Source organism: Macaca fascicularis, chromosome 15 (genome assembly GCF_037993035.2).
Source record: "Macaca fascicularis isolate 582-1 chromosome 15, T2T-MFA8v1.1".
Lineage (NCBI taxonomy): Eukaryota > Metazoa > Chordata > Mammalia > Primates > Cercopithecidae > Macaca > Macaca fascicularis.
The window spans coordinates 92,842,988-92,859,687 of record NC_088389.1 but is presented as its reverse complement, the minus strand read 5'-3'; the positions used below and the strand labels follow the sequence as shown (position 1 = coordinate 92,859,687).

General features: G+C 39.9%; 1 protein-coding gene across 1 annotated transcript in view; it reads left to right on the top strand.

The window, feature by feature from the left end:
* The first annotated feature begins 11,359 nt into the window (after positions 1-11,359).
* IL33 (interleukin 33) overlaps positions 11,360-16,700 on the top strand; it is an 82,835-nt gene continuing 77,494 nt past the window's right edge. The window contains exon 1 of the mRNA XM_015437189.4: positions 11,360-11,518. The gene's annotated coding sequence lies outside the window, so the exon portion shown is untranslated. The remainder of the gene's footprint in view (positions 11,519-16,700) is intronic.

Sequence of the window (16,700 nt, the reverse complement as noted above, 5' to 3'; positions counted from 1 at the left end):
GGCGCCCCTCCCCCAGCCTCGCTGCTGCTTTTCCGTTAGCTCGCAGACTGCTGTGCTAGCAATGAGGGAGGCTCTGTGGGCGTGGGACCCTCCCGGCCAGGTATGAGATATAATCTCCTGGTGTGCCCGTTTGCTAAGACTCTTGGTAAAGCGCAGTATTGGGGTGGGAGTTACCCGATTTTCCAGTTGTTGTGTGTCTCAGTTCCCCTGGCTAGGAAAAGGGATTCCCTTCCCCCTTGCGCTTCCCAGGTGAAGCGATGCCTCGCCCTGCTTCAGCTCTGGCTGGTCGAGCTGCAGCAGCTGACCAGCACCGATTGTCCGGCACTCCCTAGTGAGATGAACCCAGTACCTCAGTTGAAAATGCAGAAATCACCCATCTTCTGTGTCGCTCGCGCTGGGAGCTGGAGCCTGGAGGTGTTCCTATTCGGCCATCTTGCTCCACCTCAATATTTTATTCAATTGTGTAAGCTGCATTCTTCACTCAACATGTTTCTACGTTAATCAAGTTTTTATGACTCCCTTATATTCCACATTATGGATGTAACATAATTCATTTATCCAATTCTCTATTAATAGAGAATAGTGCTTACTATGAGTTCTAGACATCTTATATATACAAACCAGTTTATTGTTCACAATCCTATGAAGTAGGTACTATTATTACCCACATTTTGTATATAGGGAAATTAAGGCACAGAGAACTTAAGCAACTTGCCCAAGGTCAGATACTTTATACGTGGTAGAGGTAGGCTCCAGAGTCTGCTTTTGATGATTATGCAATATGATTTCTCTGAAACTGGGATTAAATTGATTTGTGAGCAAGGATAAGTAGGAAGGTTACATTTTGCTGAGACCTTGTGTTAAATATGGCTAAGAGTACATGTTCTAAGTCAGGTTGTCTGGCTTCAAATCCCACCTTTGCTACTTATCAACCCTGTAGCTTTGGGTTATTTGATTTACTTCTATATCTCACTTTTCTTATCTGTGAAACAGGGTTAATAACAGTGCCTACTTTAGATAATGCTATTAGGGCCAATTATTAAATACTTAAGCCTTCAAATAAATGATAACTTTTATTAAAACACCTTGATTCACCATGGGGCAATTTTCCTGAATTGTAGAATGACTCCCACAAAAAAGCAAAACAAAACAAAACAAACAAAAAAAAAAAACCCCTGCCTTTTTAAAACTTACTTGGCCTTCCAAGTCCAGTCTTAGGAGATAAGAGAACTAGCCCTAACTAGTAATAATGACAAACAGAAAGAAACATATCTGCAAATCAGTGGTGCTATATTACATATAGTGGGGAGGAAATGGTTCCATAATATACAAAAAGGTATCTGAACTGAAGTCACTATCCTTAAAGTTGAGTCTTTGACATTGTCCATTTCCTCCTGATGTCAAGAGGGCTGGCTCAGGGTCCAGAGAAATCTAGACAATGGTGGAGTGGAAATGACAAGGCAGCTTTCCCAAGACAGAAAAGCATGTGGAAAAGTAAGCATTAACTCTTTTTCCCCACTAGCTTTTAAATTTGTTAATTTTTGGCATCCTTAAAGTCTCACTTCCCTAGAGCACGGCCTTAATTACCCTGCCTTAGCTGTGATTCAATAATAAGGAAGAGTTTTCAAGTGCATGCAATGGGCTAGCACCTACACTTAACATTTATTATCTCTTTAACTCACAGCAACCCAGTGAGGTGGAAGGAGCCAATGTATGCCAGAGGTTTTTGTGTGTGCAGTTTTTTTGTTTTGTTTTGTTTTTAGAGACAAGTCTCTCTATGTTGACCATGCTGGCACTCCTCCTACCTTAGCCTCCCAAGTAGCTAGGACTACAGCTGCATGCCACTACACCCAGCAACAAAAGGTTTGAAATGACATGCCCAAGTTTACTAAGGTAACAAATGACAGAGCCAGAGTGAATCCAGGAAGCCCACACACTTAATGGTACAGTTTTACATGGCACAGCTTCTCTGTGTGGTAATGGTCAACCAGTTAGAAATGTTAAAGATGGAAGGAGCCTTAGGAGTTCCCTAATCCAAAATTTCTCAAACGCAATATATATCCCTATCTGGTATAAGAGGTGACTTTAAGGGGTGTAGAAATAAACATTTTAAAAGTAATATGTATGTTTTTATATTAACGTATAGTAGAAAATATAGCTAACATATCAAAACTGTGATTTCAGTCACATGTATTAATGTGTAAAGTGTTGGTATATCATAAGTGTTGTGTAAGTGTTTGCTACGATGACCTAGATCATTACGATGAGACTAATTTCTTAAGAGTCAATCTTGAAAATAATAATAGTAAAAGCAGTACATAGAAATAGCAAAAGTCATAAAATAGATTCTTAAGTTACTAAAGTTTGAAAATACTAAACTCTTCCAACTTCTTTGTAACAGCACAAGCTTTGAAATACTGTTCAGAATTGTTAGGTTGAGCCATATTAAATTGCCATTTGTATAGCTTCAGTGTGTTGACTGGAAATGCTGTTTGGCTCAACCTATTATTCAAGGCTCTTTCTATGCTTATTAACTGTGAGAACATGGGCAAGTTATTTAACCAGGCAATAAAGAGGGTCCAGCTCTTTGTCTATATTGGCTATTATTGCTCCTTTTGCTTCTCTTGCTAAATGTCTCTGCTCTCAGGCCTGGTCCTGCACTACCTATCATCTCCTGCTCTGGGTGGGCTCAGAGAAAGCCCCATTGTGGCCCTTTCCACTGACCACAGGCATGGCCATGGAGGCTTTCACTGCCTTTCTCAAGATCAGAATAATTAGTGGTTGCTTCTTCAGGTGTCTCCTAGCCACCCCACGCTGAGGGTGCTATGAGCAACTGGGGGATGATTTTTATCATTCATGAAAACCTTGATTCAGTGTTGGCAAAGCTAACTCTTCCACTCCCTGATAAGGTTTGTTTTCCCTTTATCAACTCACAGTATAAGCTTCCATCCCAATCCTCTGTACTCTCATTCGGTTGAGATTACCCTTATAAAAACATAGATGAAATCCGTCATCCTATCATATGACAATTTCTGCCCTGAAACACACAGAAAATTAACCATGTGCCCTCATTTAAAACAAAACAGCTCCAAACTCAGACTGCTAACGCTGGTGTATTCTACCTATAAGGAGATGCAGAAAGTAAAAGGTATTTTTCATTGTTGTGTGACCTTCTTATATTGGTTAAGAACTTGACTGAAATTGATATCTGTAAGTATCCTGCCACTTGGACCTTTCTCTATTAGTCTTGGAGTGACATGAAAAGAATATTATTTCAATTATTGCTGGGGTAGGCTTCAGTGAGGCAATAAATCACATGCACAGGAAGGTATTTTCCTTTGTGAAGAACAAGAATGTGAGTTACCAGGCTGGGTGCAGTGACTCACGCCTGTTATCCCGACACTTTGGGAGGCCGAGGCGGGCGGATCATGAGGTCAGGAGATCGAGACCATCCTGGCTAGCTCGGTGAAACCATCTCTCTACTAAAAATACAAAAAAAAAAAAAAAATTAGCCGGGCATGGTGGCGGGCAACTGTCGTTCCAGCTACTCGGGAGGCTGAGGCAGAAGAATGGCGTGAACCCAGGAGGCGGAGCTTGCAGTGAGTGGAGATCGCGCCACTGCACTCCAGCCTGGGCAATAGAACGAGACTCCGTCTCAAAAAAGAAAAAAAAAAAAAAAAAGAATGTGAGTTACCAGATCAAAACTGACTTGGAAGGCAGAATTTTAACACATTCTTTTTTGTAAACTAAGTGAGAAAGACACATTTGGAAAGTGATCACATGCTGTTAATGAGCAACTTAATCAGTTTTGTTCTGAGTTTGAGGGTAATTAACTGTTAAGAAATCATGGTTCAAAACAATAGAACTTCAACACACAACATGAACATGTTCCAAGACGGTCACGAATGTGCATATTTGTGAACACAGAAATGTTTAGGCAGATGCCTGACCTTCTCTCAAATCATAGATCCCACTGAGAGTCTCCTGTTTTCTGTGCATATTCTCAAGCCACAGGTGTTAACTCCCTTTCAACTTCTACTAAAGTTTTCCTGTCCTCTGATAGCTATTTTTCACATGTGAAAACTCGTTTCCATCTTTCACAAATGTAGTGTGCTACAATGAGTGGAATTCAGCAAAGGCAAGATGAGACACAGCTGAGTGGTCAGCTAGGCATGCTCTTTGTCAAAATAACTCCAGTTTTAAAATACCTGTGATTCAGGATCACTTGAGGCCAGGAATGAGCTAATATGATTCAAGCAGCCTTACAATCTGTTCAACAAATATTTTGGCATTACAAGAAGAACCTTTTCAAATTTATTTTTTAGTTTCCTTGGCAAAGGGGTTAACCAAAAGGATTTTCTGTAAGTGGAAAAGGATTGAGAAAACTAAGTAATTTGATCCATTGAACCTATTGTGACAGAAATGCAGTGGTTTCGCATGGACCTAAATAGGTCTTGGGCAACATAGCAAGACCTCGTCTCTGCAAAATAAAAATTGAGGCTGGGTGCAGTGGCTCACGACTGTAATCCCAGCACTCTGGGAGGCCAAGGCAAGTGGATCACGAGGTCAGGAGATAGAGACCATCCTGGCTAACATGGTGAAACCCCGTCTCTACTAAAAAATACAAAAAATTAGCTGGGCGTGGTGGCAGGTGCCTGTAGTACCAGCTACTCGGGAGGCTGAGGCAGGAGAATGGCGTGAACCCAGGAGGTGGAACTTGCGGTGAGCCGAGATCATGCCACTGCACTCCAGCCTGGGAGACAGAGCGAGACTCCATCTCAAAAAAAAAAAAAAAAAGAAAAAGAAAAAGAAAAATTGAAAAATGAGCCAGGCATCATGACATGTTTCTGTGGTCTTAGCTATTTGGGAGGCTGAGGCAGGAGGACTGCTGCTTCAAACCCAGGCAGTTGAGCCTGCAGTGAGCCATGATTGCACCACTGCACTCCAGCCTAGGCAACAGACTGAGAGCCTGACTCCAAAAAACTAAAGAAAATATATGTAAATAAGTGAAACAATAAATATAAAATACTCAAACACACGTGATGGGAAGGTGTGATCTCAAACACACATGATGGGAAGGTGTGATCACTTGCAGAAGAGTTATCATTGAAAAAGTTAAATTCATAAAAACTAAGCGTCTACTGTAGCAAAAATTACGTATCAAGTGAGAACGTAATTGTTTAAAAGTGCCTGAGACAGGTGCAGCGGCACACACCTGTATTACTAGCTACTTGGAGAGCTGAGATGGGAAGACTACTTGGGCCCAGAAGGCGGAGACTACCCTGGGCAAGATAGCTGGATCCTATCTCTAAAAGGAAATAAAAGTGGCTGAAAGAAAAAAAAAAACTTGCTGAACATCCTTGTGAACATCCTTGTGTTCCAGTGCCCCAACTGCAATCCATACTATAGAACTGTTCAGAGCCTAGAAGCTGCTGGACTCAGAGGGTAGAGATGAGCCATAGGCGAAAACTGACCAGAGCTGCTAGAAGAAATAGACAACAATTTGACCTAATAACAAGGGCAATTAAAGACATATAAATATAGCAAAATCAAAATATATTGGGGGGCTAACAAGCCATTATTTGTAAACCTCCCTTCCCACCCAAGTCACCTCCTTTATGTGTGGTAGGATGTCCCCAGTCTAAGATTTAATCTATGTTCAACCTTCCAGGTTCTGTTTTAAACAGGTATAACCCTAGCTTTGGGATTTCAGTAAAGACTAACCCTTTTCTCACCATGGACTTTCAAAAGCCTGGTTTTAAACTCAGAGCTAAGCAACTCCTTTCTGCCTAGACAGTATCTGCCTTTCCTTTTCTAGGGCAATAAACCTCAGCCTCAAAGTCTAATCTTCCTGTCAGAGGGGTTATGAGAAGAATCCATTATCAAGAAAAGAAAATACTTCAAGTGGCATTTTGACATGATACTAGGACACAAAAAATGATTATACCCAATTCCCAGATATACCTCCTCAAATTTGCATTCTCTGGGACCTAGGGATACCTCCTTTAAAGATGCATCAGGAGGGAACATGTCAGAGCTCAACGCTCTTCCTTTCCTTAGTCAAGTGCATGAGACTCCACACTCCTTCTGATTGTATGAACTCAGGGACTGTGCATCATGTTTATTTGTGTCCTCTCTGCTTTAAGCAGCACAGTGCACATTGCAGTTGTTTAGATCCATATAGAACCACTGCATTTCTGCCACAATAGGTTCAAAAGATCTGATTACTTAGTTTTCTCAATCCTTGTCCACCCACAGAAGATCCTTTTGGTTAACCACTTTGCCAAGAAAACTAAAAAATAAACTTGAAAAGGTTCTTTTTGTAATACCAAAATATTTGTTGAACAGATTGTAAGGCCACTTGAATCACATTAGCTCACTAAAACATCTATCGCAAAGTCACAGTCTTAATGTTACTGGATTCTTAGAATTCTTATTCTCCTCTAACCCCACAGAAACAAAAATTGCTAAAAGTTCAATCTATCTTTAAAGAAAAGTATTCAAATTTGTAACGTCTGTGGATAACTAGGAGGCAAAAAAGTTGAAAACTGAAACCCTGTATCATATATCACTAGTAGGTCTTACCTCTCATTGTTTCTTGACATAAAGCAATTATTGGATAATTCAGCTTGGTAGAAAGGCTGAACTGTGATATTTGGGGTGTCATAAAAGGCAGTATTTGCAAGATCAAGTGGGAGACATAATACACACAGTAAAAAATACCCAGGGATGGGAACTAGACTACAGGCTAGATAAACCTAACCCACGGATAACTGAAGTTCTAGAATGAGAAATAAAAACAGATAGAGACAAGGTAATACTAAACTATTAGAAGACAATTTTCCTGAAATTAAGAAAAATTTAAATCTGCAGTTTGAAGTATTCAAGTATGTATAGGAATGCTGAAAAAAAAAAAGCCTGATAAAATTTCTAAACCTTTAGGATAAATTTTAAAACTTCCAGACAGAAAGAATCTACGCTATTATATTAATAAAGATGCTTTGTGGTGGCAAGTATCAGAAACATCAAAGTGACTTTAAAAATAAGGAAACTGTATATATGCATATCTCATGTACACACACGTGCACACATATCTCATATACACACAAAGCCCAGGGTAAAACCACTCTAGAGTTAGTTAATTCAGTGGCCTAACTGCATTAGTAAAGAAAGATCAGAGTTAGTTAATTCAGTGGCCTAACTGCATTAGTAAAGAAAGATCAGGTTTTTTCCAAACTAATAAATCTGCCTTTATCCTCACACTACCTTCTTTCATGGCAAAAGTTATAGCATCACAATTTCCAAAAGCAGCAAATGAATTGTCTCTCCTCCTGTCTTAGTGGCAGTAGTTGTTGATTACATATCCAAGATCCACCATCCTCTTCTTCACTAAAAGAACCTTGATTTTGTGCCCAGCTAAACACACTTTCTAAGACTTCCTTTTGGTCAAGGGTGACCATGTGATATAATTTTGGACTATAAAATGTAAGCAGAAGTTTGTGTGATGGTTAATTTTATGTGTCAACTTGACTGGACCATGGGGTCCCCAGATGCTTGTTTAAACATTATTCCGAGTATATCTTCAAGGGTGTTTATGGATGAGATTAACATTTTAATCTGTAAAGCAGATTGCTTTCCATAATGTAGTTGGGCCTTATTCTATCAGGCCTAAATAGAACAAAAAGTCTGACTCTTCCCTGAGTAAGAGAGAATTTTCCGCCAGACAGCCTTTGGACTTCATCAGAAATATCAGCTCTTCTGACTGATGACCTTTAAAGGGGGACATCAGCTATCCTTGAGTCTCCAGTCTGCAACCCACTCTGCAGATTGGACTTGCCAGCTTTCATAATACTGTGAACCATTCCTTATTTATATTTATTCATCATATATATGTACATACACATACACACATATATATGTAAATACATATATGTATAATATTCCATATATATATTCTGTTTCTCTGAAGAACCCTGACCAATCTAATATATTTTGCTAAATGGTTTCTGGGAAACCATAAGCCTTCTTGATATGAAAGGACAGTAGCATGTGGTATAGACATTATCCTACCTATTTTTCCTTCTTGCTTTGAAGTGATGACTGGAGCTAGAACTGCAGCAGCCGTCTTGCAACTATGAGGGAAAGGTCAAAGAAACTGCAGATATATATACCCTGGTATCAGAAATGCAACATCAGCAACTGCCTGCCTCTGGGCTTTTTTGCTATATGAGAAAACTATTCCCCAATTTTTAAAGGTCATTTTTGTTTTATGTTATTTTGATTTGAAAACTTTCCTAATTGATAGAGTAGTGATCTCAAATGCTACAAAACTTTTCTAAAAAATATTTCTTAATAGACTTTCCTTGATGTATCATTGACTAGAGCACAGTCACATGCTCACTTCTAAGCTAATTAGAAGTAAATGACCTTTCCATGATTGACTTAAACAAATCAAAATCCACAATTCCAGAACAGGAAATGGGATAAATACCATGGAGAATGGGATAATACCTGAGAAAATCAGTGCTGATGTTAGGAAGCCAGTAGATGTTGAGTGGGTAACCAAGAGTGTCTGCCACACTTATAAAAGAAAAAGAATCAGATTGGCCTCAAACTTCCCGAATATATGCTAAAATCTAAAAACTAATTAGGTTATTTCTATAAGCTACCTCCAAAAATGAGCTGAAACCCAAAAATTCACTCTGTAGCCCAGTCAGGAGAAAAATATATATATTTGCAGAAACTCAGGAATTCAGAAAACATTAATCACATACTTCATGTGAGAAAAACACTGCTAAACTACAAATGTTAGAACAGAGACTTCAAAATGGGGAGAGGAGAAGTAGTAAGCATACATCTGTCTCTATATGTAGAAAAATATAAGCGAATAGTGGCAGAGTGACCAAGAAATTATAATTTTAATTATAAATAAGGATTTTTGAAACAAAAACTACATACTGCAAGAAAAAATATAAAAACCTTTGGGTCTTAGAGTAATAAATATTTCAATACTTGGATCTTAAAATACAATTTTAAAAAACTCCAGGATTTGATAGTAGTGGGTGGAAAACAGATTATGGGAAATAAAAGCATTCCAACAACAAATTAATTAGTTACAGTTTCTTTTCTTTTCTGTGTGGCTTGTTTTCTTTTCTTTACAGCTGGCTTTCATTTCCTTTCAAATTTAAAAGAGTGTATTTAACATTCCATGTTAAGGCAATGTGATAACCATGAAGTCTTTGCGTGAGAAAGGAAAGAGGTAGGTTAATTTATAATGAAAGTTGATAGTGTAGAGGAAATCCCCAGCATCCTTCAACCATTTACAACATTTTACAAAACAATGCAGGTAAGGGAAAAGCTTTCACCCATAACGAGGAAAAACGGTTCTAACTGCCTGCATTACAGCAGCCTATGATGTGACTCAAGCCTCGTAATTCACATTTTTTTGAAGGCTCACAATAATTTAGAGTTCCAACAGCTTTGATTTTGAATTACTTATTTTTACAATAACACAAATAAAACTTGATATAATAAATGCATATATCCTTAGAATTAACAATATATATTTTATATGACCATGATTTGTACAAAAATTATATTTGCTGCAGAAAACATTAAAATATAAAACAGTAAAGATTTTTAAAACCACAAACTCTGATCCTAATCCAATAAAATCAGAAATATATCATATAAAAATGAAGTGACCAAGATGGCAGAATAGAAGGTAAACCACTCACATCTCCCTACAAGAATTCTGCATCCATCTATGGTAAAAAGTCACTCTGCAGGAGCCTCAGGATTGAGGTAAGAGTTTGGGAAACCCTAGTGAAGTCCAAGACGTCAGAGGATCACTTGCAGAGGGAAGACCTACACATAGGTGGCTGATCCACCAAGCTTGTTCCTGGGTTCAAGCCAGAAAATGACCCAGTCTCCCAAGGGGTTTGGTTTCATCCCTACTTGGCCTTGATCCTGCAACCAAAGCCATCTGCCAAGGAGTCAAGAACAAATTGTGCACACTAGTAGAAAGGCTCATCTACCCACTGACAGTCGTGTTGGCAGTCAATCTGAACATTGCTGTCTGGTTCTGCTCCAGCCCCCTCAGGTGAGGTACCAGCTCAGAGCTGCTCACACAAGGACCCAGAGGGAGACTTGTCCATAACTTGTCGCTCAGTAGTCTGAGCCTCTCAGACAGGCTAGAGCTCATAAACCTCTGTTCCACAACAGATACCAAGGAGGCCCAGTCTCAGCTCTGGCATCTCATACTGCAACCAAGGAACTATTCCATCTGTACAGAAACTTGCAAGGAGAATGTGCCTCTTTGAGCCAATGAGACAGGGCTCTCCAGCTTCTGCCCCACAGCAGATGTCAAGGGGGCCCCATCTCAGCTCCAGTCCATCCTGCTGCAGTTGGGGAACTATTACATCTATGCTGAGACCTGCTTGGAGATGTATACCTGTTTGAACCAATGAGAAGGGCTCTTCAGCTTCTGTCCCACAGCAGATCCTGATGGGCCCCAGTAACCGCTCTGACTCCTCCTGCTGCATAGAACTATCCCATCTATCCAGAGACCTACTATAAGATGCATACCCATATAAACCATTGGGATAGGCATGCCAGTATCTGTCTCACAGCAGGTCCCTTGGAGGTCCAGCCTCAGCTTTGGCTTTTACTGCTGCAAAGAACTACTGCTGGGTGATACATACATGTCTGAGCCAACAAGATAGGCCCATCAGCTTCCTTCCCATAACAGATCCTGATGAGAGAAGAGAGATAGACCCTCTCACATTGTTTTATATTGTTTTATACTCAGAAAAGAAAAGAAAAGCAAAACAAAAGGCAGGTAGCCCGGCACCTAGGAACCAGACCCAAAACCAAGAAACCAGACCCGAAACCAGGTCTGGGCCTGCCTGACCTAAGCCTGGTAGTTAAAGATCAACTCCTGACCTAACCGGTTATGTTATCTATAGATTTTAGATATTGTATAGAAAAGACATTGTGAAACTTCCTGGTCTGTTCTGTTTCACTCTGAATTACCAGTGCATACAGCGCCTGTCACATACCCCTTGCTTGCTCAGTCAATCACGACCCTCTCAAGCGGACCCCCTTAGAGTTGTGAGTCCTTAAAAGGGACAGGAATTGCCCACTTGGGGAACTCAGCTCTTGAGACAGGAGTCTTGCCCGATGCTCCTGGCCGAATAAACCACTTCCTTCTTTAACTTGGTGTCTGAGGAGTTTTGTCTGCAGTCCTTCCTGCTACATTTATTTGTTCCCTGACTGGGAAGCAAGGTGATTGGCGGATGGTTGAGGCAGCTCCTTAGGTGGCTTTCTGTCCTGTGGAACATCCCTGCGGGGACCGACCAGTCTGAGCGACGCGGATCCTGAGAGCACGCCTGGGTAGGCATTTGCCGCTGTGGGACGCCTCGACAGAGCAGTGTGTGGCAGGCCCCCATGGAGGATCAACACAGTGGCTGAACACTGGGAAGGAACTGGTACTTGAAGTCTGGACATCTGAAACTTGGTAAGACTAGTCTTTGGAACTTGCCTACTCCGTTTGAGTGGAAGCGTGGCCTGATCACCCATGGCGTGCCTTTATCGGCACTTTGGTTTGGTTTTGGTTTTGACTTGGTTTGAATTGCTTGGCAGGACCGGTCTTGGGAACTTGCCCACTCCATTTGAGTGGAAGCGTGGCCTGATCACCCAGGGCATGCCTTTATCAGCACTTTGGTTTTGACTTGGTTTGAATTGCTTGACAGAAGACTTGTCTTGGGAACTTGCCTACTCCATTTGAGTGGAAGCGTGGCCTGATCACCCACAGTGTGCCTGTACTGGCACTATGGTTTTTGTTTTTGACTTGACTTGGATTGCTTGATACTTTGGTTTTGGTTTTGACCTGGCTTGGATTTCTGAATACTCTGATTTTGGTTTTGATTTTGGTTTGGTGTAAACTGCAAAAGTGTGTGTGTGTCCTTTTAACCCATTCTTTGTTTTGTGATGTGTGTGTGGTGTTAGCATGAGCATGGTGTTTTGTCTTGAAAAAGCATGGGTCAGGCACAAATAAGCCCACCCTACTAGGAACTATGTTGAAAAATTTCAAGAAAGGATTTAAGGGAGACTATGGAGTACTGTGACACCAGGAAAACTTAAAACTTTGTGTAAAGTAGACTGGCCAGCATTAGAGGTAGGTTGGCCATCAGAAGGAAGCCTGGACAGGTCCCTTGTTTCAAAGGTATGGCACAAGGTAACCTGTAAAGCCAGGGCACCCAGACCAGTTTCCATACATAGACGCTTGGTTACAGCTGGTTTTAGATCTCTCCACAGTAGCTGAGAGAACTGCAGCATAAGCGAGAAGAGAGAGGGAAAGAGACAGAGGTAAAAGGAAAGTCAAAGAGAGAGGGACAAAGTCAAAGAGAGACAGACAACGTCAAAGAGAGAAAGAGAAAGAGATATATACAAGTAGTTAAGAAAAAAAACAGTGTACCCTATTCCTTTAAAAGCCATCTGTACCAATTCCAAATTAACTTAGACAAAATAAGGTCTTATTAATAGCAAAGGATAATTAAAATCCCAAACTTACAAGGTTTTCAACAAAAGTAAAGTTTGCTAAAAGTTAACAGTGTAACATGTATTATACTAACTTCTATTCTTGTGGCCTTAGACAGTCTAGCCCACAGACATAAAAGAAGTTCGCTTTAGAAAAGAATGGTTATCATCTTCAAAAAAAAGGAAAAAAAGGCGGGGCAGGGGCAGAATTTATGTAAAAAGAGTATTATATGGTAAATTCTTGTCCTGAAATAAATTAACTGGTTGTTTAAAGAAAAAATTATTTGTAATAAGTTAGAAAGTTAAAGTATGTCAAAGAATTGTCTGCAAAAGTCGTGAAAGAGAAAAATGTTATAAAAAAACTTTATGCAAGAAATGTTCTATAATTTAAAAGTAACTAGGCCTCCTTAATATAAAACTAAAAAAAAACCAAACAAACAAAAAAACAATAGTTTATGTGTAAGGTATATAAGGAAAGTAAAATATACCTTTGGTAAAAGAATTATAAGGAGGCATAGAATATAAATTTTTACCTACATTAAAAGGTTAAAAATATGTGTATATTATTTTAAAGGTTTAATCAAGTTTTAAAATGTTAATTGGAAAGAAAATTCTGTGTTTCTGTGTGTAAACGTTGGCTAAAGTTAAACAGGTATCATCCAGTTTTTCTGTAAACTGGACATTAAAATAAAAGCAAAGTAGGCTTTTCTTAAAGCACCAACCTGCTCTTTAGCAAAAATTATAAAAGGTTAAAGAGTCTATAAAATCTTACCTTATGGTCAAACATTAAAAATTGGATAAATACGTCTACAAGATTTTATTAAAATTAAGTTTAACATTAAAACACACTAATATAAAGGTAAAATTTAGCTTATCCGGTATAAAATCATACAAAAAGCATTGCTTAAATATAAAATGGTACTTGGTTTTCTTTGGTTTAAAAACTAATTAAAATAGGTGCTAAAAGAAATTACTCAGTAAAAAGGCACTAAGGACTATAAAGTCCACTGCGAAGATTCCCACATTTAAAACAAAAGGTCCATTTCTTAAAAATCATATACTTGGTTTATCTTCCACTTTCCTTTCCCTCAAAAACTAAAAGTCTTTTAGCACATGTACCACCCCTAGAATTTCCGGTAAACTAGCACCAGCCTGAAGATCATGCTCTCATCAAAGGATGGAAAGAAGAAAAACTCGAGCCAGCCTGGTAAGGACCCTACCTTGTGCTGCTAACCACCAAGACTGCTGCTCGTACAGCAAAAAAGGAGGGACTCATCACATCCGAGTCAAGAAAGTGCCATCCCCTACAGAGTTGTGGGCCATAGTCCTAGGGGAAAACCCTACCAAACTAAAGCTAAGAAAAATGTAACTCTTTTCATCTATTCTATTACTCTATCTTCTTTCCTTGTTCTATTGCTAACCATCTAGTTATTAACATATCAAGTCAATTTCACCTCAAACTATTGCATTTAATGCTTGCCTTGTTATACCCTGTGGAGACTTGCCTAGTCAAAGACAGCTTTCTACTTCAGAAAAGTAATTCTGTCCCTCCTGACGCTCCTCAGACTAGGCATTAGTAAACTAGGACCATTTAATCTGGGGAGATTTTGATAAAGACCCCAGTGCCAACCAACAGTCTTGCCCCCAATATAGAGCTTTTATGCTGTAGTTGGTCCAACATTCTGTGGACCTCTAAAGAGCAAGGATGGACTGCCCCAACCAGTTTTTGTAATTTCCTAAAATCATACATTCATTTTACTAGAAGATCATAGAAGTTAAAGACTTAAAACCAACTTTAGAAATTAAGACAGGATACCAAGATGCAAATGCCTGGTTAAAATGGATCAAATATTCCATCTGCACGTTAAACAAAAGCAATTGTTATGCTTGTGCACATGGCAGGCCAGAGGCCCAAATTGTCCCCCTTCCACTAAGGTGGTCCTCCAGTCGACCAGGCATAGGCTGCATGGTAGCTCTTTTCCAGAATTCTACAGCCTGGAGTAATAAGTCATGCCAAGCTCTCTTTGCTATATCACAAAGTCTGGCACCCTGCGGGTCAGTCCCTCGAGGGCCATCCAGCTTCTGTCTCCCAATACTAAGTTCACTTCATGTCTCTCACAACAGGAAGGAAACTTAGCATTCCTTGGAGACCTGAAGGGATGCAATGAGCTTAAGAATTTTCAAGAGCTTATCAATCAGTCAGCCCTTGTTCATCCCTGAGCGGATGTGTGGTGATATTGTGGTGGACCTTTACTGGGCACTCTGCCCAGTAACTAGAGTGGCACTTGTGCATTAGTCCACTTGGCTATCCCTTTCACCCTGGCATTTCATCAACCAGAGAGAATGTATAACCCTAAAAATTGATAGAGCTAGACTGGATCTTCAAGTAAATATCATGGTTTGAGAAAAAGTTTATAAACGCTCTCCTGAGCCAGTATTTCAAACTTTCTATGATGAACTGAATGTGCCAGTACCAGAAATTCCAGGAAAAACAAGAAATTTGTTTTTGCAATTAGCTGAGCATATAGCCCAGTCTCTCAATGTCACTTCATGTTATGTATCAGCACAAGTGTACTATATGAATCATTATCAATCTATTGCACAGGAAGACATAAGTAGCAAAAATAAGAGTGAGAACTCCCACTAATAAAATGTGAGAGTCTCAAAGCGGGGAAATGAGAGAAGAGAGACAGACCCTCTCATATTGTTTTATACTCAGAAAAGAAAAGCAAAACAAAAGACAGGTAGCCCGGTCCTAAGAACCAGATCTGAAACCAAGGAACCAGACCTGAAACCAGGCCTGGGCCTGCCTGACCTAAGCCTGGTGGTTAAAGATCGACCCCTGACCTAACTAGTTATGTTATCTATAGATTCCAGATATTGTATAGAAAAGACATTGTGAAACTTCCCAGTCTGTTCTGTTTCACTCTGACCACCGGCACATGCAGCCCCTGTCATGTACCCCTTGCTTGCTCAATCAATTATGACCCTCTCATGTGGACCCCCTTAGAGTTGTGAGCCCTTAAAAGGGACAGGAATTGCTCACCTGGGGAGCTCGGCTCTTGAGACAGGAGTCTTGCCCGATGCTCCTGGCCAAATAAACCACTTCCTTCTTTAACTCGGTGTCTGAGGAGTTTTGTCTGCGGCTCATTCTGCTACACTGAGAGGGCCCAGTTTCAACTCCAGCCTCCCTTGCTGCAGTTGGGGACCCATCCCACATGTGCAGAAACCTGCTGAGAGTCATGCACAGGTGAGATGGGTCCCCAAGTGGGGATAGCCATCCATCTTGGCCACCAGGACAGTCTTCTGGATTCAGGTCCCTGGCCAGCATTCCCACACAGCCCAAGTACCCTTCTTGGGTCTTCCCCGATCCATCTGGGCTGGAAAGCTGTGCCAATCTCATAGCCCTCACAAGACTTGCAGCAAGCCTGTACTTAGAGCATCTTCTAGTGCTGAGACAGCTACAGAGGGCAGAAGCCCAGGAAACACAATAGTCAGACTGTATAGAATCCCTACAAGGATAGACATAAACAAAGCTGGACTACAAAGACTAAAATATTAAATAAATACCTAATCTATCAATACACAGACATCATTTCATGTTCATAGCATCAAAAACATTCAAGGAAATATGACTCATCATATGGAAAAATTAAGGTGCCAGAGGCTGACCCTAAAGTGATAAAGATACGCACTTTCTTAGACAAATAATACAAAATAGCTGTTTTAAGAAGCTTGATTGACTTCCACAAAATACACAGAATCAATTCAGAAACTTATCAGAGAAATTTAACAGAGATTAAAATAATTTTTTAAAAAAATCAACCAGAAATCCTGGAGCTGAAAAATACAATGAATGAAAGGAAAAATACAACAGATATTATCAACAGCAGAACTGATCAAGCTGAAGAATCAGTGAGCTTGAAGACAGAATATTTGAAAATATACAGTCAGAGGAGAAAAAAGAATGAAAAGTATAAAGAAAGCTTACAGAAATGACAAGACAACATCAAAAGAGCAATCATTCATGTTATTTAGTTAAAGAGGGAAATGAGAAAGACAAGAAGGTAGAAAGTTTATTCAAAGAAATAGTAACATAAACCTTCCAAACCTGGAGAAAGATATAAATATCCAGGTACAGGAAGGTCAAGGGTCACCAA